Genomic DNA, 22,389 nt, shown 5'->3' with positions numbered 1-22,389 from the left:
CCTCTGCTCATGGCAAAAATTATAGGAAAAACTTTTCTCATGGGGAAGGGGTAAATTTCTTCCAAAGTAAGCAAATGCTTCAGCAGTGTAACCAGCAAAGGGTTATGAAGCAGCGTTAACAAAAGAAATGTGTTCCTTTGCAGTAATCAGTGTTAACTTTAATTTCCTAAACAATGAATTTCTTTTGCTGTTAAACTGTAAATAATGCAACGGGTGTCAGCTCTGTTGACTCTTGCCGTTATTAGCAGTTGTTTTTTTTCCAGGAAATTTTTCCAGGAATTTTTTCCAGAAAATTTCCCTGCAGGAGCAGGAAATTTCCTGTCCTGCTCCTTACCCCCCCCCCCCCCAACATCTTTCAGAAATATACTTTTCAGTATACTAGTGTCTTGTTTTAGCAAGGCTGAGAATGGCATGCTAATTAGTCGTATGGATGGTAACACAGGCGTCCTAATCTTATGAACATATTTGCTACAGGGAGTGAAGAGAGATTGTTCTCATTATAGAATCAAAATATATTGTGCAAAGCCAGCATGAATAGTTACTCTGGCAGTTACTTTGTTTATGGAGGGTGATATACATGCTCCATATCCTGTCATCTCCAGTATTTGGCAGTGCTCTTAGCAAGAACTGGTTTGATTTATCCAGCAGGATGCAAACTTGGGGCCCCTTGAACTGTGGCTATTCAAGAAGTCATGCTCTCAGTTTCAGAGAGAAATGCTGAAATAGAGGTGGTCCCTTTAAATACATTTAAAGACATTCCTTATATGCAATTTACTTCTGTTTACATGAGATGTTATCTAGAGGATGCTAAGAATTTAAACATCACTGTTCATTTGTGCTTACCGGTAAAAGCTGATTGTAACCATCTGTTGTAAAACAGACTCAGAAAGGGATGAACTTCTGGTTCCTAGTTCTTGCCTGCCCGAGCTCAGCCTAGCAAAATGAGAGAGCAGTGGAAACACTGTTGTGTTGCTGGGTCCTGGCTGAATGCTAGACAGCATAGGGGGGATGCCTCAACATGCAGCGCAAAGTGAAAGTAGGCATTTCTGTTTGACAGCACTGTGTGGTTGCATCTAATTTTTTAATGCAATTAACAATCCATTTGGCAGGGCTTGTGGCCCTGGCAGGGTTTCTGCTTTGCTTGAAAAACAAGGTACAGCTAATAATATTTCTATTGAATTGTCGATAAATGAGGAGGCTTGGATCCCCTGATAAACTCTGAATGGGCTCGCTTTATTTCAGTGAGGCTCCGTGCGAGTGCAAAGATCCACTCAGACAATGTTAATTCATTGCAGGACTACAGGTCAGACACTTGGCCCACAGGATAGGCAGCTGTTTGACTAGTGTTTAAAATGAAGGTAACTGAAGTTTTCTAGACAGAAATATTGTAGTTTTAATTCACATTGCCAGTAAATGGTTTGAAATGTACAGACTCTTAAAATACTGACTCTGGTCTTGTTGTCAAGCCTCTGTTGGTGTGACTTTGTCATCAGAAACCCTTAACACCTGGTGCCAGCAGTTTGGAGATGCCAGACGCTCAGCACCTCTGCAAATCAGAGTATCTCATTATGCCATCCAAATGCAGGACTGCAAATTGCCGTACATGGGAGTTTCATGGCCCTGTCTGGTACTGACAAGACTGAGGGGGATCACTGTGTGAGTGATCCCCCAAACCTGACCAGAACGCTGTGGTTTTGTGGCTTGCCTGCATCCCTGTTTATAACATTCCTGTTAAGTGTCTCAGCTGTCCTGCATGTAAGCCAAGTCAGCTTTGAAAATAAAGGCACAGTATTAGAGACAAAAAAATAGCATTTTCACTCAGACAATGTCTTTTTTCTGGTGCTTGTAGGTCAGTATTCCACATAGTGCTGGAGGAAAAAGAGAAAGGCAGGTGGGGGAAGTGAGGGGGATTTTCTGGCCAACTGTAGCTTATATTGAATACTAAAGTTGACATTTAGTTTACCTTGAACACTAAGGTCTGGTTAAGAACTTCCCCTTAAACTTCAGATGAGGCTTATATACGTAATTGGCTTTGCTTCCCTGAAGGCTAGAAAAGTTTGAGTAAGCAGTTCCCTGCTTCTGCAAGCCCCCTTTTGGGGAGGAAGTCAGCTATGTTGGGGAGATAAAATAGAGAGAGATCAAGGGTGTGAAGGATGCATTTTTGTTAAAAATACAAAAATCCTCCAAAATTTGCTAATGCACAGTAATTACTAGGTTATTATTGTTTCCCTTGTGTGTATTAACAACCCTCCTCTCCCTCCAATAATATTTTTTCTTTTAAATGCCACACAGTTTTACATTAGTTTTTCAGACCAGATGCATAAGTAAGTTAACAGCGTATGTAAGTCATTGACTTCTTCAGCCACAAGCAAAACGCTATATGCTTGCTTGTACGTTTGAGCTAAGCATTTGAAGGATGAGGTTTAGCTGACACCTTAATTCTCTGTAAAAGTGCTATGGCAGGGTTGTGAATGAAGGGAGCAGGCTTGGTGAAAGGAAAGAAACACGCACTGTCAGCTGCTTCCTTATCCTCCACCCCTGCCCCAGTCAGTCCTATCAGTTCACAGGAGACGGGTTTTCCCTCCCGCTGGGAAGCCAGACCAGCCCAGGCTGTGCCTGAGGAAGGAGTGCTGTTTGCAGACCTTCACAGGGGCCAGGTCTGCTAAGGCTGGGATTCCTGCTGGCAGCCTGCTCCTCAGCCTCGACCTCCCCAAGGTCCCACCCAGCTCCCACCATGTTCATACTAACCAGCGGGCTTCAGCTCCCTATGCACCCAAGCTGGTGCACCCAAGTTGCGGTCCAGAGTCTGCCCCTGTGCTGTTGTATGGCCACAGGGTCTGGGGCCAATGCAGTACATGTGGGGAGAGAGGTCTGTCCGGTGCTGGTTTGCCTGAGCTGAGTGCTATCCTACCAGCCATGATAAGGCCTTTCCCAGGATATATGCAGCGCACAAAGTGTCTTCCAACAGTGGCACCCAAGTGCTACTTCCTTCTGAAGCCGATGTTGGGGGGGACGTACGCTACGGACGCATGCATTTGGTCTAAACAGTCAGTAAGAGAAGGATGCTTGAGCAGTGTTTGGATGGCTTTTCCTGTAAACTTGGTTCCCATTTAAATGGCTCCAACTGGGGAACCTCCTCACTTATGAACTTATCTCCCCTCTCCCCAACACAGTAGCCATGCTCAAATCTCTCATATTGCATGTATGGAAATACAGAGAAGAGTTTTTTAAAAGAAAAAAAAAAAAGAAAAAAAGGGCAAAGTTCTCTTGGGTTATGCTTTCAAGCTCATTTACTTAAATTACTTTTTTAGAAACCATTCTTTCTACCTTTTCTTGGGATGGAGGAGCAACTAGCAGAATACAAGAGCCTCGAAGTAGTGAAATTCAGTATGTTATAAAGACCATGAGCCAAGACCATATCCGTCACCACAGGTAAGAAGCCTTTGATACTGCCTGTGTAATTCCATTCCGTGTAATTACATACGTGACCTGAGTCTGTGATTTACAAGGATCAAACTACAGTCTTTGGTTAGGCTTTTAATAGGGTTTTTGTTGTTGTCTGCATTGGTTGGTTTTAATAAAGCTACTGGCTGCAAGACTGAATTGTTCAGTAAATTCCACTGGTGAGGCTTTTGGCTTATCTTGGTTCAAATTTTGAACATTAGTGAAGAGGAGTTTGGTACACTTTGTAATGTTGATCCTATGATGCACGTTTAAATTTCTACTCTTCCCAAACTTTAGGTGCAGCCTACACTTTTGTGATTTTAAGACTTCTTTTTTTAAATCAAAAGGGTATTTAACAAAATGGCCTTTTTCAGTTTTTGAAGTCTCCTTAAATATCCAGTGTTGCTATGGGTCATGAGAGGCTAAACTGTTAGGAAGTAAGAGTTGTCAATTCTGACGTCTGCAGAGGACAGGATTCTCTGTCCTCAAAACCTATAAAAAGTTCAGTTTTGCAGAACTTCCATCTCACTGGGCACTGTCTTTGGTCTGGATGGCTAAAGAGCAAATCTTTCTGGAAATGAAAAAACAATCAAACATTGGAAAACTCTGTATATGCTCACAATACAAAACTTTTTTTTTTTTTGGTAAATATTTTAACAATGTCAGATCAAAGCCCTGTTTTTGTGGATGAAAGTAGAGCTGCCTGCTTTGAATAAAAGCTCAATTCATGCTGGTTTTCAGTTCTAAAGCCTCAGCTGTTTTGGCTGCATCCTGAAAATCGCCTGGTGGCTATCTTGGTTCTTGTGCTGAAGTTCCTGAGCACTGAGGCCATCTCCTCTTCTGACCCTGCTTCAGGGCTAGTGACCTCTGGACAAGGGTGGTCACCAGCTACTGGGAGGTGGGGACAAATGGATGCCACTGCAGTTCTCAGTGAGTGTTAGCGTAATGCCTCAGCTCATTATTTCTGCTTAAAGCAGGGTATATCCTCCAGATCAAAGCTCCATGCTGACATGGCTGCACATCAGCAGGTGCCAAGTGAACTCATTCAGCACCAGCCAGGGAGCGTTTGCTCAGCACAGTGCTGCCCTGCAGGTAAAGCTTCCTTTGGGCATATGGACACAGATGCCTCCAAATAACTGGACAGCTTTGACCTTTAGGTAGGTTATTTTTTTGAGATCATTCAGTTTGACTCTGAACTCAGTCTGGAAAGTGGCATTTGCACAAGCTGTGAGGGACTGAGATGGGTGATTCAAATTTAGGTGCATACACCCTTTACTTTCATAGTTGTGTCCTTGCATACTACCACTGTTAAGGCTGAGTAGGTCTCTAATCACCCTGCCCAGACTCTGGGGGAGATGCTTCCTCTTCTCTCTGTCTGTATGGATGGATGAATAAAGTAATTGGACATTTCAGTCTAATACCAACACTTGAGATGTGCTCCCAACCCATCCTGTGAAATCCATACCAAGATGAGGTTGGATGAGTCACTGAGCAACCTGATCTAGTAAAAGATGTCCCACGGCGCAGGGGAGTTGGGTTAGATGATCTTCAGAGGTCCCTTCCAAACCAAACCATTCCATGGTTCTATGATTCCGTGAGGTTTGTTGGTGGCCTTGAAATTTCACAGCCAGCGCAATTTCTGTGATCTAGTGCTCTCGCTATTTGAATCTAACCTTGACCTTTGGGAGGGGAAGGACAGAAAATGGGAGAATTTTCTTTGTCACACTTTGTCAGTTTTCTGTGCTTCCACAACACCCAGCTCTCTCTGGAAACACCACTGTTTCTGGCCAACGCACTGCAGTCCTCAAGAGACTTCATTTGTGCTTTTTTACTCAGACCTAGTCTGGCCAATTTCAAATCCTTGGACAAACTTCCAAGTGAAAAGACCCCTCACATTATCATTCATTGGTACTCTGTAAAAACCTCAGCTGAAATAGGTTTTAATCGAAGTTGATTTGTTTCCTTTCATTTTTTTTTTACTGGGCTCACCCTTTGGCCAGTGCAGGGAGGAAGCTGAATTACTTTTGACTCCTTGTCTAGTTGGAATTTTGAAAAAGAGGAACTAAAAAAGAAACCAGAGCTAGCAGTAGATGTTGATCCAATTCAAGGAGAAAGCATCTGAGTGTCCAGATTTTAGCACAGAGGTTTAGGAAACCAAGGTATTAGCTAACCAGTTTACAAAGTAAAAATCCAGGAACAGCTCAAGTAAGAAACAGATACGGAGAATACAAACTATGCACTTCCAGGAGAAACTTTAATGGAGCTACATCTGGTCATTTAAAGACTTGGGAAAACAAAGACCTGAAAAAAGCAATGAAAGAGGAAGAGAAGGAAGAATTGGGTTATTAAAAAAAAAAAAATGCTACTAGCTACAGATGTGACTACATGCTAAATTTTTAGAAAAGTCTCTGCTCTTGGTAACTTGTTTAGGTGTTTTGTGATGTGTATTTTACAATTTCCTTTTCTAGAGATGGAAGATCATGAAGTTAACACAACTCAAAACACTTATTCAAGACCCTTTCTCAGGCATACAGAAGTTCTTGCTTGAGAACTTTCTCCTCCTTGTATTATCTACTGTCATCCTAAGAGCTACTCTAAAAATAAAAAGAGGAAAAAAATCATTCCTTGCTTCCACTGACCTGACTTAATTGCATTACTTGCATAATTTCTTATCAAGTTCTTGCTGGGTTTTCTCTGTCTGTACATCTGTGTCAGGCTGGGGAAGTGTTTCTTTGGCCTCAACAGATCATAGCTTAACACTAGCATGTTATTCAGTAAAAATACCAAAACAAAGCTGTGCCTTGGGCTGTATGAGATGGAGCTGTAGGCCATACCTGGTGCCTGGGTTTCAGGCTCTCCTTTTCTAATGCAGCCTTTGTTCTGCAGTCCTCTGCTTTTCTTTCTTTTTGGGTTTATCTTTCAAACCTCCCAGGTTGCCCATTCTCTCCTACCTTCCTGCGTACTTCCCATCCTCGAGTCTGTATCTGCCTACACAACAGTGGATGCTGCTTGGGCCATGGCTGGGCTTTGGTGTTGAAGTAGAAAGATCACAGGAATACCCGCATGTGAAGTGGGGATCTTCTGGGGAAGTCTGAACTCCACTTTTCCAGTTGATCATTTCATTCATTGTGAGCAAGGATCAGATCTGGCACTGCTATTAAAATAACACACCTTCTTAGATTTCCCCACGCCCTCTCTAGCTGCATATAAGTGGGGGTTCTTTTCTTCCTGTATCTCAGAAGGCTCCTTCAATTTTCTCTAATTAAACTGTCATCTTAATAGTACCTTGGCTGAATGCCAAGATATGAAAATTCTTCAGAAAAATAATCTTTTTAGAGGTTTATAGCAGATTAAAGCACCATCCTGTGCTTAAAGACTTCAGCATACCTTCCAAACAGTTAGGGATTGCAATGGTTTCACAATATGTTGTCACACTTATTAAAGCATTGCTGTAAGTAAAAACGTAGACTTAGAGGGAAGGGAAATTCTTTATTAAGATTAGCATTCTTGGTTTTCAGTCTGGATGCTGTGTGTAGCACATGCAAGGATAAGCACAGGATGATTTCAATATACTAAAATGTATGGGTTTAGTGGTGCCACTGTTTGAGGTCAGGAGTGGTATCAGTTACGTGTTAGTCCTACCTGATTATGCTTCTGAGAAGCATTCTGCCTTTGCAGAACTTGCAACTTTCTGCAGAAAAGGAAATAAAATAGATGATACTGTTGGGAAAACTTTTTTTGCAGACCTTTCATAGTCAGTGGCAGTGTGAGCTAAACAAGGAAAGTCGGTGAAACTTTAGAAGCATTAACGGAGATGAAAATCCAGTTGTGCCAGCTGTAGTCTAAATCCATGTAAGCCAAAATAGAGGCCCTGCCCCCCCAAAAGGCTCAGTTTTCAAAGACTCTGGGTAAAAATGTTCAGAGCCTCATTAAGTTCACTTTGATTGATCTCAGTGAAAACAACTAAGGAACCTTTTCTGAGTGCACTGATATTATTTTAATGGCAATAAAGTAATATTCCTAGAAGCCTTTCAGTTTGCAGTAAATTGGATAGCCGTTTAACTATGAGAACAATTCCCCATCTGCATTAATAGGGCAGTGTGGTCTGGGGGTTTTGGTGGAATGATTGGAGCAGGAACAATAGACTTTAAAGAAAGGGAGGGAAAACATGGGCATTTTGAACACGCATTTTGAAGCCTAGTTTTGAAGCCTACAGGGAGTGGGCAGACTGCCAACATGCAACAGTCCTTCTTGTAGGTTTTTCTTTTAGCCTGTGGTGTCTGACTACATTTTGAACATGTAGTCTTTACCCTTTCTCTCCTGTGCTTCTTGATGTGAAAAAATTGCTTTTTCTATCCCTTGTTAGGTACATTAAAAAATAGGCCAGTTCTTCACAAGCTGGAATCTAATTATTTCCTCTTTTATGGGGACATTGTTGCTCCTCCAGTGCTTTCATTAAGTTCCTGTTTCCAACTGTGCCAAATTCATTACTTTTGTGGTGCTCAAGACCTTGTCTTTGCCCTCTCTGAGCATACTGGTTGTCTCAGGAAGGAACGGAAAAGGGTTCATCCTGGGCCTCACGTCTGACACCTGTGTGACAGACCAGACTGTCCCCACCCTTGAAAGTTAGAAATGCTGATGGTGATCTTAGCTGCTGCCAACCATTTCATATTATGCTACTGGAAGATTTGAAAAAGCCAACCTCTATCTTTTTACCCTAGAGAAGCAGTGTACAGCTTATGTTATGTATCTCCACTATCCTAAACCAATGAGGGACAGGCCACCTCTGATGGTCATGTAGTCCCATAACCCCGGTGGCCATGCACCCTGCAGCGAGGCTGCCTATAGGGCATGGAAAGAGGGCTCTGCTGCTGTGTGGACAGCTGTGCCTAGTCCCGCTCACATCTCTGAAAGAAAGCCATGGCTATGAAGAAGTGATTTATAATTTGCAGTATGTATGCTGATCCTTATGGCTGTATAATTTGAAGAAACCTTAGAAGTGGTGATGTGCTCTCGGTGTATTCAGGCCAAGGACTGCAGGGGATGCCAAGATGCTGAAGTCCTTAAAGATGTCCATTCACTGTTCCTCTGCAACAGCCGAGGGTCTAGCCCAAGACACGAAGAATTCTGAGAAAAATCAAACTGTTTAAAAACAGAGAGAATAGCATCAAGTATGGAATTTTCAATGAAGCTACTAATTTTACTGAAAATGCTACTCACCTTTGTCTCAAACTTCAATTTCAGACAATGTTCTGATTTTTGGATCTGTTTGACACAAAGCAAATGTTTTTGTGCTGCCTCGTTGTAGGGCTTTTTATTTGTTTGATTTTCCAGAATGCCATTCTTAACTTTATGTTTAGTGCCTCTTCTGCAGTCAAAAACTCGAATAATTTGTCTTTGTGATCAAGGGCTTTGCTATTACACATACTCTGCGTGTATTTTCCAAGGAAGCAGCTGGCAGTGACACAGTGCATTTGATCTGACAGCTGTGTTCCATGTAAGACATCAATGCATTAGAGCAATTTCTTTAAAAGTTCTGTGAGATTAATAAAGACTATAATGCTAACACTTGTTGCATTGCAATACATAGCTTTACTCCCTGGAGCTGTATCCAAACCTGATGGCTTATTTTTAGACTCATTGCTTGACATCACCTGAGGCTCAATTAACAGTTATTTCCTTTATTTATCATCTGTGACACAATGCTTTGTTTGCTTTTAATTGAAATATCAGACAACTTTTTTCCACAAACACATCGTGCATATATCAAGTTGCAATTACTAAAAACAGAGAAGATTTCAAAAAATGATGTCAATTACTGCCTACGGATTCAGCATTCACTTGATTTTCATTCCTCATGCCCTTTCCTATTGTATCTGAATACCTAATGAGTGATCGCAATTCCCAGCCCTCTTGCCTGCAGGGCACCATTATAGAGCTGTGCTCCAGTTTTCTTATGGAGAAGCAAAGGGAACCACGCAGCAACGAAGTTTCCAAATTTGCATTGCTGAGAATTTGAAAACAGGGACATGGCCTGTAGTAGAGTCTATTACAGTGACTGTCTGGGGGACTTAACGCTCGTGATGAGCGTTTACATTATTGCAGTGAATATTGGGTTGGACTAGATGATCTTTGAAGGTCCCTTCCCACCCAAACCATTCTGTGATTCTATGATTTTAGACGAACAGGGAAAGAGCTCCTAATGAGCCTATATGCACCAAAATGAGGAGAAATGTTAGCTGTGCCAGGATATATGGCATATAATTTTAGAATAAACTCTGCAAAAGCAAGTTATGTGTCCTCATTTGATCAGGCAGGGTTTATGGTAAAGATGAGTTACATCCTGTACCAGGCTTTCTGTAATAATCTCAGATGTTAAGGACACACCTATAGACAGTTTGGGAGAGGAAGGCTTTGCAGGTATAAGTCTGATTTTGTAGAAATGCTGGCTTTATCCAAATAATGCTTCATCTAGATTTCCAGCTTTATTAAAAGAACACCTTTTATTTGCTGTAACATAGGGAAAAATAGCACCTTGGCTCTCTTTCTCTCCTTTGTTCTTTCCCAAAAGACTACGCTGTTTTAATCAAAAGACTACACTATTTTAGAGAACAATCTTAGTAAACATAAATAAACCATTTCCCATGATATGTGAAATAAATAGCGTTGTTATTCTCTATAGTATGTTCCAGTTGAGAATCTCAGTGTTTTATAAGCATATACCTTGACTCCTTAAGAGCATTCATGCCTTCAAATAGCTTTGATACAACTTGGGCATCAATGGATCAGGTCATTTAACATGACTGAGGTGACTGGAATTCTCATTTGATAGGAAAACTGAGACACAAAATGCTTTCCAGGAAGCTGAACTAAAGCTTTTGAGCTGAAACCAGTATCCGGAATTTCTAACTTTAGATGTTATGCTCAATCTGGCGAGCGTTTTGACATGCTGGCTTGCCTCTGCCATGTTCATTACCTGTTAGAAGTAAGTTGAAGGGCAGCTGTCCTTGTGGAAAGATTATCCCTGCTACTTAACCCAAACTAAACCTCTAAATGCAATCTGAAGTAAATAACAGTAATTTTTCTGCTGGTTTGAGGCTTTCCAGTAGGGTAAATACAGGCTTCCTCGTGTTCAGTAAGTGGCTGTTGTCAGTGGATTGAATCTGGGTAACGTCCCTCATTCCCTGAAGATTAACAGCTTGCCTTTCTATCACTTTAGTGGAAGTGTATGCAGGTTAAAACTCCCTTTAGGTCACAGCTTCTTTTTTCAGACAACACCGCAATGTCATGGTTCATAAATTAAGAGGTCAATTGTTTGTCACTGGAGCTGAAAATACCTCCCTAAAGGTTAGGCCTCTGAGAGATTCTTTAAAATGCCGGCAAGTTTCTATGACAATGGTCCTTTGCAAAGAATGTTTTCTGATCCTTATCAGGGAAGAAACGTCAACAGCGTGATGCCTTATCATTTTGGACTCATTAGTGTAGAACCCTTTGCTACATTGTTTGGAGTGTCACTTGACATTCCTATTGTTGATTACAGGGAGAGTTAAACCTATGTCACATAAAACTCAGTAGCATTGATAAAATGTAATTTCCAGTCTTTTTCTTTCCCAAGGACAAGAACGGTTTTGTGGAATACAGCCAAAACCAATGCTCTTCACTCACGCAGCTCTACTACCAAATCTCAAGGGCTGCTTCATCGCATGTCCATGCTTGCAAGGGGGTAAGTGTCATCTGAATCCAGATGTCCTGACTGCGAGGCCACAAACGGTTGGGTTCTTTATGAAAGTCACCAAAGCCGCCCAGGACTATGTTCCAAACTATGAGGATATGCAGGACACGTGTTACAAGGAGTCTGCAAGCTGTAATGTCTCTATGTAGGCATCTCTATTCAGTTTGCTGTGCAGCAGCCTTTCCAGAGCATCGCTGCTGCTTGGTGACTGTGGGTGAGTGAACATTTAACCAAGCAGAGAAGCTTTTTCTGGTGTCTTGGTCTTGGATGAGGCTTTTCCGTGCCTCAGAAGTGGAAGAGGAAATGGATGTACTCCCTGCAGCAAGGACCATCTCCTCTGTTGTGTTATATGCATTAATTGCTTTGTACCATGAAAATTAAGCGTGTTTCTTGCTTGGCCGTACCTGATAACCAACAGATCCTCAGTCTCCTATGAGAGAACTCAAAGGACTATCTTGTATAGTATTTGCTTGGTAATGCTCCAGAAAATACTTTTGGATAAAGAGGGGAAATAACCCGCAGACTGTTTCATTGTGAATTTCATTATTAACTTCTTGCTTGCAAGCTCTGGGTTACTGTGCATGAAGACAACAGGCTGGAGCAGCAGCGTGACCCTCCTAGTTGTGGTGGCGGTGCACAGTACTGCAAAGAAGCCTCAGCCAGTGACTCCAGCCACAAGCATGCAGTAGTCCCAGATTATCCTTGTTTCTTCTATAGGAAGTGTGCTGACTTTTTGATGGCATGCGCATGATTATCGTGTTCTTATGAACCTGATCGTGGGAACCACTAGGCGAGTGTCCATGCAAGCCTAGCAGATTGACAGCCCCTTGTAGGAGCAGCTCACTGTCAACATATCTACCCTTATTTTCCTGTTCACTGTCTGACCTTGTGTTGCTGATTTTGCATTTTTATGTTGGGAAGAACATAACTTAGTGCACTCTGGGGCCTTCCCACATTTGCAGTAGCCAGGAGGACAGTGAATCTTTATGGACAGAGTATACATTGGCTGGGGAAGGAGAATAAGGTAGATTTAATACTTCCCCTTTTAAACATGATCTTTCACCCTGTTCTCCTCAGTCTGCATTAGAGACCGGAAGAGTGGACCTCTGCAGACGGGTCCTGTCACTCACAGAATAAAATTTCTGCCATGTAGTAAATACCTGGGAAATAATCGTATCTTTTTTCCCTCACAGTTCAGCAGATCTTCCCATGTACAGCCTTCAGGTTTGGGATGAGCATGAGTCTTTTGTTACTTTGAGAACCTCATCCTCCTTACAGGAATGTTGATTGAATGTGCAGATGACAGACAATGTCCAGTTTAGGCCATTCCTTATCAATGCAAGCCAAAATGAAAGAGAAGAGATGGGGGGGGGGGGGTGTCGGGGTGTGTGTTGGGTATGGGTGTATGTGTGTTCTTGCCTGTTTTGTGCCTCAGGTACACTTTTTTTCTTTTCCAAATAAAAGCCTGGAAAGAAAGGCACTGATTATGACTACACCTTGTTGAAGAAAGCTGACAGAAAACAGTTGACTACCTTCATATCAACAGTCTGGGCTGCACAATTTTAGCTAGTAATTAAGAAGGAATATATACCATACTTAAGTTTCATTCACAGGAAACTGAACTATTCTGTTTCCTGTGTGGACAAACGTTGAAATAAAAAGACTGAGTATCTGTACAAAAGGCATGTCTTCTCTTCAGTGCTCTGGCATTTCTCAAGAAAAGCTTTGGTAAGTTTAGTCTATCCTTTAGATAATGTGACCATGATAGATTGCAAAAATTAATTGTAGTTAAGGAGTACAATAAGAAATGAGATGCCAAGTTCATTGCTGGACTAATCAAACTGGTTTGAAAAGAGCTTCTGCAATTATGTTATGGATTAATGGGTCAGAGACATTATACTTTAAAATAAGCCACCACTTTTTTAATCAGCCTGTAAGTACAGTTACGTTGATGATCCTAGCCAGACCACTGTACAATACAAACGGGCCATTCATCACGATGAATTAGAAGCTACATTCCAGCAAGCACAAACACAAACACACAAGCTAACCTATAGCCATCTACATGACTCAGAGGAGATAAATACTCATTCCAAGTTTTTCTCAAACTTGATAAAATCTGAGGATTACTCCAGGTCTGAAACCCAGGACAGTATACCACTCTGATACTAGTATTATACCTCAAGGAAATTTTTTTTTGCCTAGTGTTTTTTCATAAGCAAAAATAGCCCAGATTGTATCATATTACACATGGTGTAGCTTTGAGTTCATTTTAATTTTTAACAGTCATCTGTTTTCTTCATCTGCCTTTAAGTCATGCCACAGGAACATCTGCTGGTTCTTTTCTTTCATACTATTGACTTCAGTTTTGCATTTTTATAGTGCGGTTTTCTTTCCATATGAGGGTCAAAGTCAGCTTGCTTGTTCAAAAAGGGGCAAGGGGAGGCAACATGCTACAGAGTTACAGTCGTGCTGCATTTGGCCCCTGCTTGCACAGGGAAACTTAGAGGCAGTAGCTCTTCCCCATGCTGTCCCTCTTCCACTTGTAACAAAGCCCTGTGGCTGGGCTGAAAATCTGTTTGTCCCCTATGCTTAAAAGTGCTTTTGGTCCCTCTGCTGAGACGGGCGTAGGGTGGTCTATCCCTGGTAATTCTGTCCCTGTACTGTGACTTTGCAATACAGCCTCTGTGCTCTGAAAAAGTGGGCTGTCAAGTTTACTCCTCAGGATGCATCAACGAGCCACTGTGTGGTAGCAAATTTTACTTAAGACTCCCACCAGCCAGTCAAATCTGGAAAACTGATGTGAATCTCGTGACAGAACGCTGGCGAGATATCTTGAATTCTATGAGGTATTAAATAATTGGTGGGATTTGGCCTATACCCTTCCTCTTTCCTGCTGTTCTGAATGAAAAAAAAAAAACAACTCTTGGATTTTCTTTTGTTGCAACTGCAATGAGTCAGTAAAATGAATATATGTTAACTTGAATACTTAATACTTTAACATGCAACAGGATTTTGAACAGCAGTCAACTGAACATTTCAGCTTGTAAAAAGTATCACATTTATAAGTAAGCAACATGCATTACTATTAAATTGATAATTCACTTGATTTTCATTTCATCAGCCACCTTGAAATAAGATCAAACCTGCTTTGCTATTGTCTTATGGAGGAAATTAATCATATCTGTATTTCAATAAAGACTCTTTCCCTTCTTGTGGCGGAAAACTGATTGATCTGAAAAGATTTTAGGTCACCTCTTTGTCTATGAATCTTTAATACATAAATGAGAGTATGTGTGCATGTATGTTGAAGGAAATAAACTAGCAGAAGTGGGGAGAAAAAATGAGCAAACCTTATTAACAGGAGCTCAGTTTTTAGTCCCAACAGACTTAACTAGCAGAAGGGGAAAGGAAGATCTGGGGCTGGCTGCCAGAGAAGCATTGCTGAGTGTAAACACTCCAAGGCATCTCAGAATGCCCTTATCATAGGGAGCCCGAAAGTGTTTGTACTCTGGGACTCTGCAGTCAGGAGCAGTCTTGCAAGCAAAGAGTGTTTATTGTGGATTTTTAGTACGGAGAAAACTACAGCCAAGCTGACCAGAAAGACTGGAATTTCATCTATCTCTCTCTCCCCCCACCCGCCCCTCTGTCTTTCTCTCTGTCACCCACTCATTGGATTTCTTTCTCTGCCAGCCTTTTAAACCAGAGATTACTGGGTCAGTGACATTCATTATTCCTTTTATTCTAGTATGATCTCGTTCAGCCTCCTGGAGAAACACTGCTACCTGTAAGTATCTGCTTCAAGTTTGCTGTATACACTGAATGCTGTTGTGTTTGTGGTTGTAATAGTGTTTAACAGCTTGCAACATTCAGTTTGCTGCTGAATGTTGCAGCAAAGCAGCTGGACAGTAATTTTTGTACTCAGGATGGATGAAAGATCAGTTCTAACTTTGGAGGAAAACAGGCACTGGTTCTTGCCAGTAGTTTAGTAGAAGTTAACTTGGAAGTTAAGGATTCCAAGCAACTTAGTTTATCCTAATGTTCCAGTTGATATAGCTTTCTCAACTATGCTGGCTTTCTTCCATCAGCTCTAATAAAACTTTGTGGTTTTTATCTTTTATAAAAGCTTGAAAGCACTAAGTAAGATTTCTTTTTGTAAAATTGTCTTTTTAGTAAGACACACCAGGAGAGAGAAATGTGATAAAAAGCACTGAAAAACATAATTAAAACTTTCAATATTAGTAAGTCTTTCTAAAAGATGTATTTCATTTAGCTGGGAGAACTTGTTTTTTAAATGCATGTTTTAAAATTGTAGACTTTTATTTTGCAGTAGGGATCTGTGAGAGTTTCCACATTTTCATGCACATTCAGACAGCTGACTTCATTCATCTGAATTAGACAGATGTTCATTGGTCATATGTATGTGTAAATGTTTATGTGCGTTTCTGAACACACACATACATGCTTGCACAGTTTTTTACATTTCCTGCTGATTTCTATGCATTTATCTAGAACCAAACTCTAAAACATCATCCTTTAGAGATAAGTTGCTGTCGCTCTGTGTTGTGCTGAGACACATCAACAAATCCTGTAGATAATTATACACAGTTTCTTGAAACGGTTATTAAAAGGTGATTTTGCAAGTTATGTTTTTGCTAGTTAGAGAATTTTACTAGTTCATCATCTCAGCCAACTCAGGACTGCACGTTACCTTAGGCAAGATGCATCTCTGCTGTTGACATGTGTCCAGGATGTCTGTGGGAGGCACTGGCACTGTAAATCACCAGTTTCTTTCACAGTAAAAGAGCACACACATCTGTAGGAGTTGTCCCATCTCTTTTCTTTTACTCGGGTGTTACTGCTGTGGGCCTGCCAGCATTTTATTCATGATTCTTCCCTAGGGTTTATTTTGCATGCAACATGACTGCACGCAGATCGTTTTGACTTAGAGACTGAGGTGGTTTGGATCTGGGCACCTTTAGATTTTGAACATTTTTTCTGGCATAGATCCCTTCTTCGAGAAGAATTAGGCAAGTATAAGGACAAATGATTAAACAAGTCCCTGGACAATGACTTGATTTTTAAAATGAAAGTATCTCATGCCTGTTCATTCATTACATTCATTTTCTTCAGTCCTTGAAGTAGTCTCGGTAATATTAGTTTATGATAATAATACAGTACATGTGGTCTTAATAATACATGTCTATGATAACATTAGTTACAGTACAACAAGAATTAATTTATTTATGGGGAAAAGAAATGATCACTGACTTCATCAATCTAACAGTGAATTTAGATGGCAACAACAGTATGTGTAGTAAAATCATCATGGTAAAATAGCACATGCTAGTCAAATAATGATACATTAAAAGTGCAATCCGCTTGACTGTACCTGTTGAGCATAGAGGGAGACTGAGCAGATCATTTGTCATCAATACTTTAAACTCTGCTTCTCTTATTTTTTGAGATTCTGTGGCACTCAGTTGTGGACACAGATTAACTTATCTCATGCTAATGGCTGCGTGGGCTACAATTCCTGTAGCTAAAGTGTCTGTGCACAACTTCATGCTTTCACAACTTGCAACACGAGATCTTCAGGATGATTCAGCTGCCTTTGTGCAGTTGGGTAAAATAACCTGTACAGACTACATCTGGGAAGCTGTTAAACACTCTCTAATGAAATGTGTTATTTCTGTCTCTAGTTGCTATCATTGTGAAGCCTGCAACAGTATTTCAAAGAACTCTTAATAGCTTGCGGTGAAGATAAACTGTAGCTGGACTGTGTCTGATTTTCTGACAACTGTTGTCTAAAACCATCATGCGACTACATGAGCTGACAGGTTGTAGGTGCACTGTGCAGGCATCCTGAATGTGTAAGGATATACCTTTATCAATGAAAATTGTTAACAAAAGAGGAACTATGGTTTTGGGGTTTTTTTAGTGGATCTAGATTAATTTTGATGAGATGTGTAACTATTTAATCTAGTGCACACTCCTTGTTTATCAAACATAATTTGAAGGCAATCATACCACAGCTAAGTAACTTTCAGATTTCACAGAAGAACCTAAAATCACATTTGATTTCTATGTAGGGAATATCAAACTCTCAGTGGAGTCCCCTCACATACTTTTCAAAACCTAAATTTGTGTCTGGGCTAAATCTATCCTCTTTCCCTTAGATAGCTATGTAAACAGGAAGGAATTGCTCTTTGGAGGCACATCTTTTCCTCCTGGAATATAGCAGTAATCCTGGCAAAAAGCTCAAGCAAGTGACTAAGTTTCACATATCTAAGGCACAAAGAGATGAACCAAGCCACTGTGTGTGTGGGAAAGTGTAAACCATACCATCTACCAGCTGTTAAAATTTAAGCATTCAAAAAAATCCTCTGTGTAGCATGTGCAGCAGATTGCAAGTCTTCTTTTGTTTAGCACTGTGAGATGCAGCACACACTTTAGTGAGCTTGCTTGGTTTTGTGAAGAACAGTCTGCAAAGTCTTCCTTCTCAAAAATTCAAAACCTTTGCCATTACCCTCAAGGCTCGTCAGCTCAAAGCTCAGCCGTCTCCCCCACACTCAGTTAACCAGCCAACCAATAGCAGTGCATAAAGAAATTATTCTCAAAACACCAAAACCACATGCTGTGCTTCACAGTAGGTTTCTACCTGCAAGGGGGAGTCTGTCAGAGATGGAAGTCCACTGCCATTTCATTGCTCTGTACTTGCATGTAGAGCAGTGTTGGGTGTTATCACATACACCTTACTGAGTATATGACCAGATGTGTAACGCTATGGAGAGGTGCAATATGTCAGTGGTACCTCATTTCACCACCACTGCCCAACGATTGTTTCGCAGAAGTATCAGACCTTGCAGTTCATGGTGTAATGAAACAATTTCATTGTTGGACAGCTGGTCACAGGTTCCTTGTCCCTGCCTCCTCACCTTGCTACTCCTTGTGCAGGAGGCTTTTCCTGCTCCTTTTCTATGGGTTTTGACACCCTCACACTTGTGGGTCAGAGATGTGTTCACTCTCTGGTAGAGCTGCTCTGCCATAAGCCAAGCTCATCTAGCACCTCATGCATGAGATCTGACCATAGCTTGCAAAGGTCATGGAAAAGCATGGGGGTCCAGAGCTGGAAGCCTTGTGTTGTCATGTTAGGTACTGAATGCAATGCCGTCATTTCTGTCTTCACTCACTAAAATTATGGATCAAGGTGAAGCCAACGATTTTGTCCTTGTAACACAAGCATGATGGTCACTGACTAATCCTAGGCTGCTTGCTGAGTTTCACTAGTTTCTTTTCTATCCATTACTAATTACTTGCTAAAATGAAATGTCTTTTCAAAGTCAATGGTCTTGGGAGATTTCCTCTATCCACTACACTCCCTTCACCCATCCACAGTTTCCATTATTAGGGGTAGTTTTCATTTTTATTTTTGAGTCATTCTCTGGTTGGATTAGGGGAAGCCATTCTGCTACCCACATGTTGTTATAGACTGCTCTTCTCTTAAGAAGAGCAGGTTTTATTCCCTCTCTGCAGTGCGTATGATTATACATGAAATAAAAAGGATGGCTAATCTAGTCCTTTTACTTTACTGTTTTCACTAGTTTTCCCCTAGTTTATATCCTCTCCGTCCATGTCCCTGCCCCCCCGGGAGTCTCCAGGATCCCTCTCTCCTTTCTTGTACAGAAAAAGGAGAAAAGAAGAGATATTAAATATGCTCCTGATCTTTACAATTGTGTCATGCTCTTAGGAGAGTACCAGTATGACATTAAACTACAAAAAAATGACAGTAGAAAATATAGTGGTTTGTATTAACATTTACACTGAGAAGTAGCCTGCTCCCTTTGACTGCCAAAAAACCAACCTTTTGCTGTATTTGAATGGTCAAAAGAAAATTCTAAGTGGAAATATTCAAACCTTCTGAGAAATTAATTAGTCCTGCAAATAGCAAAGAGGTTTATTCAGTCTGTGTTTCTCCTAGGCTGGCTTGACTTTCCCTGCAAACAGCTATCCCCTATAGCTTTATACTCCCAAAGGGAGGATGGGAAATCAGGGAGTGCTGGGACCCAGGAGGATGAAGGTCATGTGCAGGATAGTAACCTATGGATAGCATCAGTGGAAGAACCTCACTGGAAGCTGGACTGTTTTATGGACTTCCTCAAACAGCTGTCAAAAAGATATAATTATTTCTTTTTCAGAGTAATTTCTGCAATGCACTCTGTTCCAATTCAGCGTTCATGTCTGGTGGAGAATGGGCAGTCAGAGGGTGGCAGTTCCTATTTGTGTAATGATCTTAAAAAACACATAAAGGGCAACTAAGAAAAAAAAAATCACTTCATCTTTATCTTCTCAACTCTGTTATGTGAGACAGTTTTCTGGGCTTAAAGAGTAGAGGGCAAAGACGTTTTCATTGGTCTTTTGAGGACAAAATATTTATCTGTTCAGCAAATGCAGTTTAGCTGTTAGTCTCTTATGTTTATTAAAACAAAAGCCAAGACTTGATTTTATTTGCTTTTGCAGTTCTCTTAAGTATAATAGGCATCTGCTAACAATGCGATCACGATCTCTATCTCAAAATTTCAAGTACTTCTAACAATATAAAAACAGATCTATTTAACACTTAAAAGGGAACAATGCATTGTCTTTAAGATGGTCTTTAAGGGGCAACCACAATCAATAGCTCCTTTTTCCTAGTCTCAGTCTGGGACTCTGACCTGCTCTGCCTTTTTAAAAGTATGTTGTGTAATGGTTGAAGACCAAGCTGTTAAGTATCCCTCCTCTTGATTGATTGGAAGTCTTCCTCTCAGTGTTTCTCTTTCCCTTTATTTTCTTGCCGTCACTGTCTGAGCCCCTCCACCTGCCCCCTACGGCTTAGCTCTGTTTAATGGGAAAAAGTGGAGCACTGCTCCTTAGACAGAAACGCCTCTGGCCTTACAACTTCTAGTTGATGCAGAAGGGGGTCTTATAAGGAGTGGAAATTAAAAGGGTTCAGCAAGGCTACAGAGGAACCCTAGGGAAAAGAGTAATTCAGTTTCCAGCCTTGCATTAAGCTGCAATACTTGGCATTACAGTGTAATAATGTTGATGGTGTTATATTCAGATTTTTCTCCTCTACCACTTGTCTGGCTTTGTGTAATGTCAAATACGCTTTCAGTATTATATTGGCCCGTCAGCATATGGGGATACTTCTGCACTCCGTTTTCACCACTACCTAGTGTCCTAAGCTTGGGTGAGTCATAACTTAGTGTACGACAGTGGGAATATCACGCTGAGGATGAACATTGAAGTCAGAAATAATCTCTGTACATTGAAACTGTATTAGGTCTTAATCTGATAATCACTGTTAAAATATCTATAATGTGAAAGAGGGTAGAATGAAGAAAACCAGGGGTTTTTCTACCTTATAGTATTGTGCTTTAATACAACAAAGAAACAAAGGAAAAAAGAAATGTTAATAACCTGGATATATCTGATGTGCTTCACATCCTTCAGCTGTTTTCCCTGATGAAGAAAGGTCTATTCATTGACTATGCAATGAAACACCTCTTGTTTCCTTACTTTGCTAAAAAGTGTACAGGACTTCTCTTCATAGACCAAAACTAAGAAAGGAAAAAAAGAAGGGAACTGTTATTTACCATTCCTTAACTCAGCAAATACCTTGCTGAATACTTGAGTTTCTATGTGACCTATAATCCTTGTTTGTAGTGCATGGAACAAAAACATTAAATAGCAAACAGTCCAAGGGGTGCATGTGTTAATTGCACATTCTGAAGTGACAACCCCCTAATTTAATAGCTCAGGATCCTTTCATTGCCCTGGGCTAAGTTTTAATTGCTGTAATAATATTAGTCTTGTTTCCTAGAAATCATGGAAGGCTGCTATTTGTTTTCTTTAATCTCATCCGCTAAAAAAAACCCAAACAATGTTCTTTCTGTTTCTTGTAAACTTTTTCTGGTGTTCATTAAAACAAATCAGTCCAACTCCCAGCCCACAACAATCATCCTCCATAATTCCTTTCAAGCTTTGGAAAAGAAGAGGGCAATTTTGGATCCAATTGTTCAGTGAAATCTCCCAGGCAACCACAGATTTTGTCACACACAGAGAAAATCTTGTCTCATCCAAATCTCATTGAAGACTTTGGGTGTCATTGAGACTTGGCTCAAAGTCACTAGTGATTACAGATTTCTTAATCAGGTTTTAGGTATTACACCTGAGAGTTATTGGTGCTGTTTCTGATCTTATCTTCAGTTGTTTTGCACGGGTAGATAGCTATCTAAATCATTGGGATTAGTCTTTATTTACATCACATTAGCCCTCCTCAGAATCAGACTCAGGAATCTGTACCTTTGTAACTTCTAAATAAAGAAGTAGTGCTGGAAACCTTCCCACCAATGTATTAATATTTGCATTCTTCGAAGTAAATTTCATTCATGCAGGAGTTGTAATGACAAAAAAAATTCAAAAATTATCTAAAATAGCAGATCTACTTGACATGGATCTAGAGACACACAAATGAGAGTTTCTACGCGTACCTCTGGATGGAGGTCCTGCACAGATGTATGTTTTCTCCAGAGTCTGCTGTTGGAAGGACATCTACCTTTCAATAACTCATGGATGCTCTTAGGGACTTAACGCAGTTCTCCAGATTCCTGGAGCCAATAATCACTTGACAAATTGGGAAGTTTTGCCAGATATTTTGTGATGATGATGATAATTCTACAGCAGTCCTGGAGTTCCTTTTTTGCAGTGTTTCTTTCCTCTTCTTTTTTTTTAGAATCTTGAAAACCAGTTGTATTTGGTAAGTTTGTAATTGTAAATGTTTGTAAATGTTTGTAATTAGCCATTGCATCATTTCTCACATGTGCACCAGCAGCCCTGAGGGAAAACTAGTTCTTCTGGCATTTAGAGGACATTTTTAACAAACCACATCTGAAGTTCTCAGTAACCATCCCCTACATTGTCCCCAGTCTTGTCTGTCCTTCTGTTAACTCTACAGAGTCATATCCACCACCTCTTCAGCGGCCCCTTCTCCTTCTGCCTTCTCCCCAGGCTTATCTACAAAGCGGGGCAAGGGTCTGCCAGCAGATGAGGAGCTCCTCAGAGTTCCCCTTGCTGAGTGTCCTTTGCACAGTGCCTTGGACACGTCTTTGGGACTCCTTTTCCAAGCTCCCAAATCTCAGGGTCAGCTAGGCCAGTCTGCCTCTAATTATGGG

At 40.8% G+C, this 22,389-nt stretch overlaps 1 protein-coding gene across 4 annotated transcripts in view; it reads left to right on the top strand.

Annotated features, from left to right (window-relative positions):
- Positions 1–14,764: 14,764 nt before the first annotated feature.
- FREM1 (FRAS1 related extracellular matrix 1) overlaps positions 14,765–22,389 on the top strand; it is a 77,553-nt gene continuing 69,928 nt past the window's right edge. For all 4 annotated transcript variants that reach the window (XR_012779036.1, XM_075527418.1, XM_075527415.1 and 1 more), the window contains exon 1: positions 14,765–14,963. The gene's annotated coding sequence lies outside the window, so the exon portion shown is untranslated. The remainder of the gene's footprint in view (positions 14,964–22,389) is intronic.

This window comes from Mycteria americana, chromosome Z, assembly GCF_035582795.1.
Source record: "Mycteria americana isolate JAX WOST 10 ecotype Jacksonville Zoo and Gardens chromosome Z, USCA_MyAme_1.0, whole genome shotgun sequence".
Lineage (NCBI taxonomy): Eukaryota > Metazoa > Chordata > Aves > Ciconiiformes > Ciconiidae > Mycteria > Mycteria americana.
This window is presented reverse-complemented; position numbering and strand designations above follow the sequence as displayed.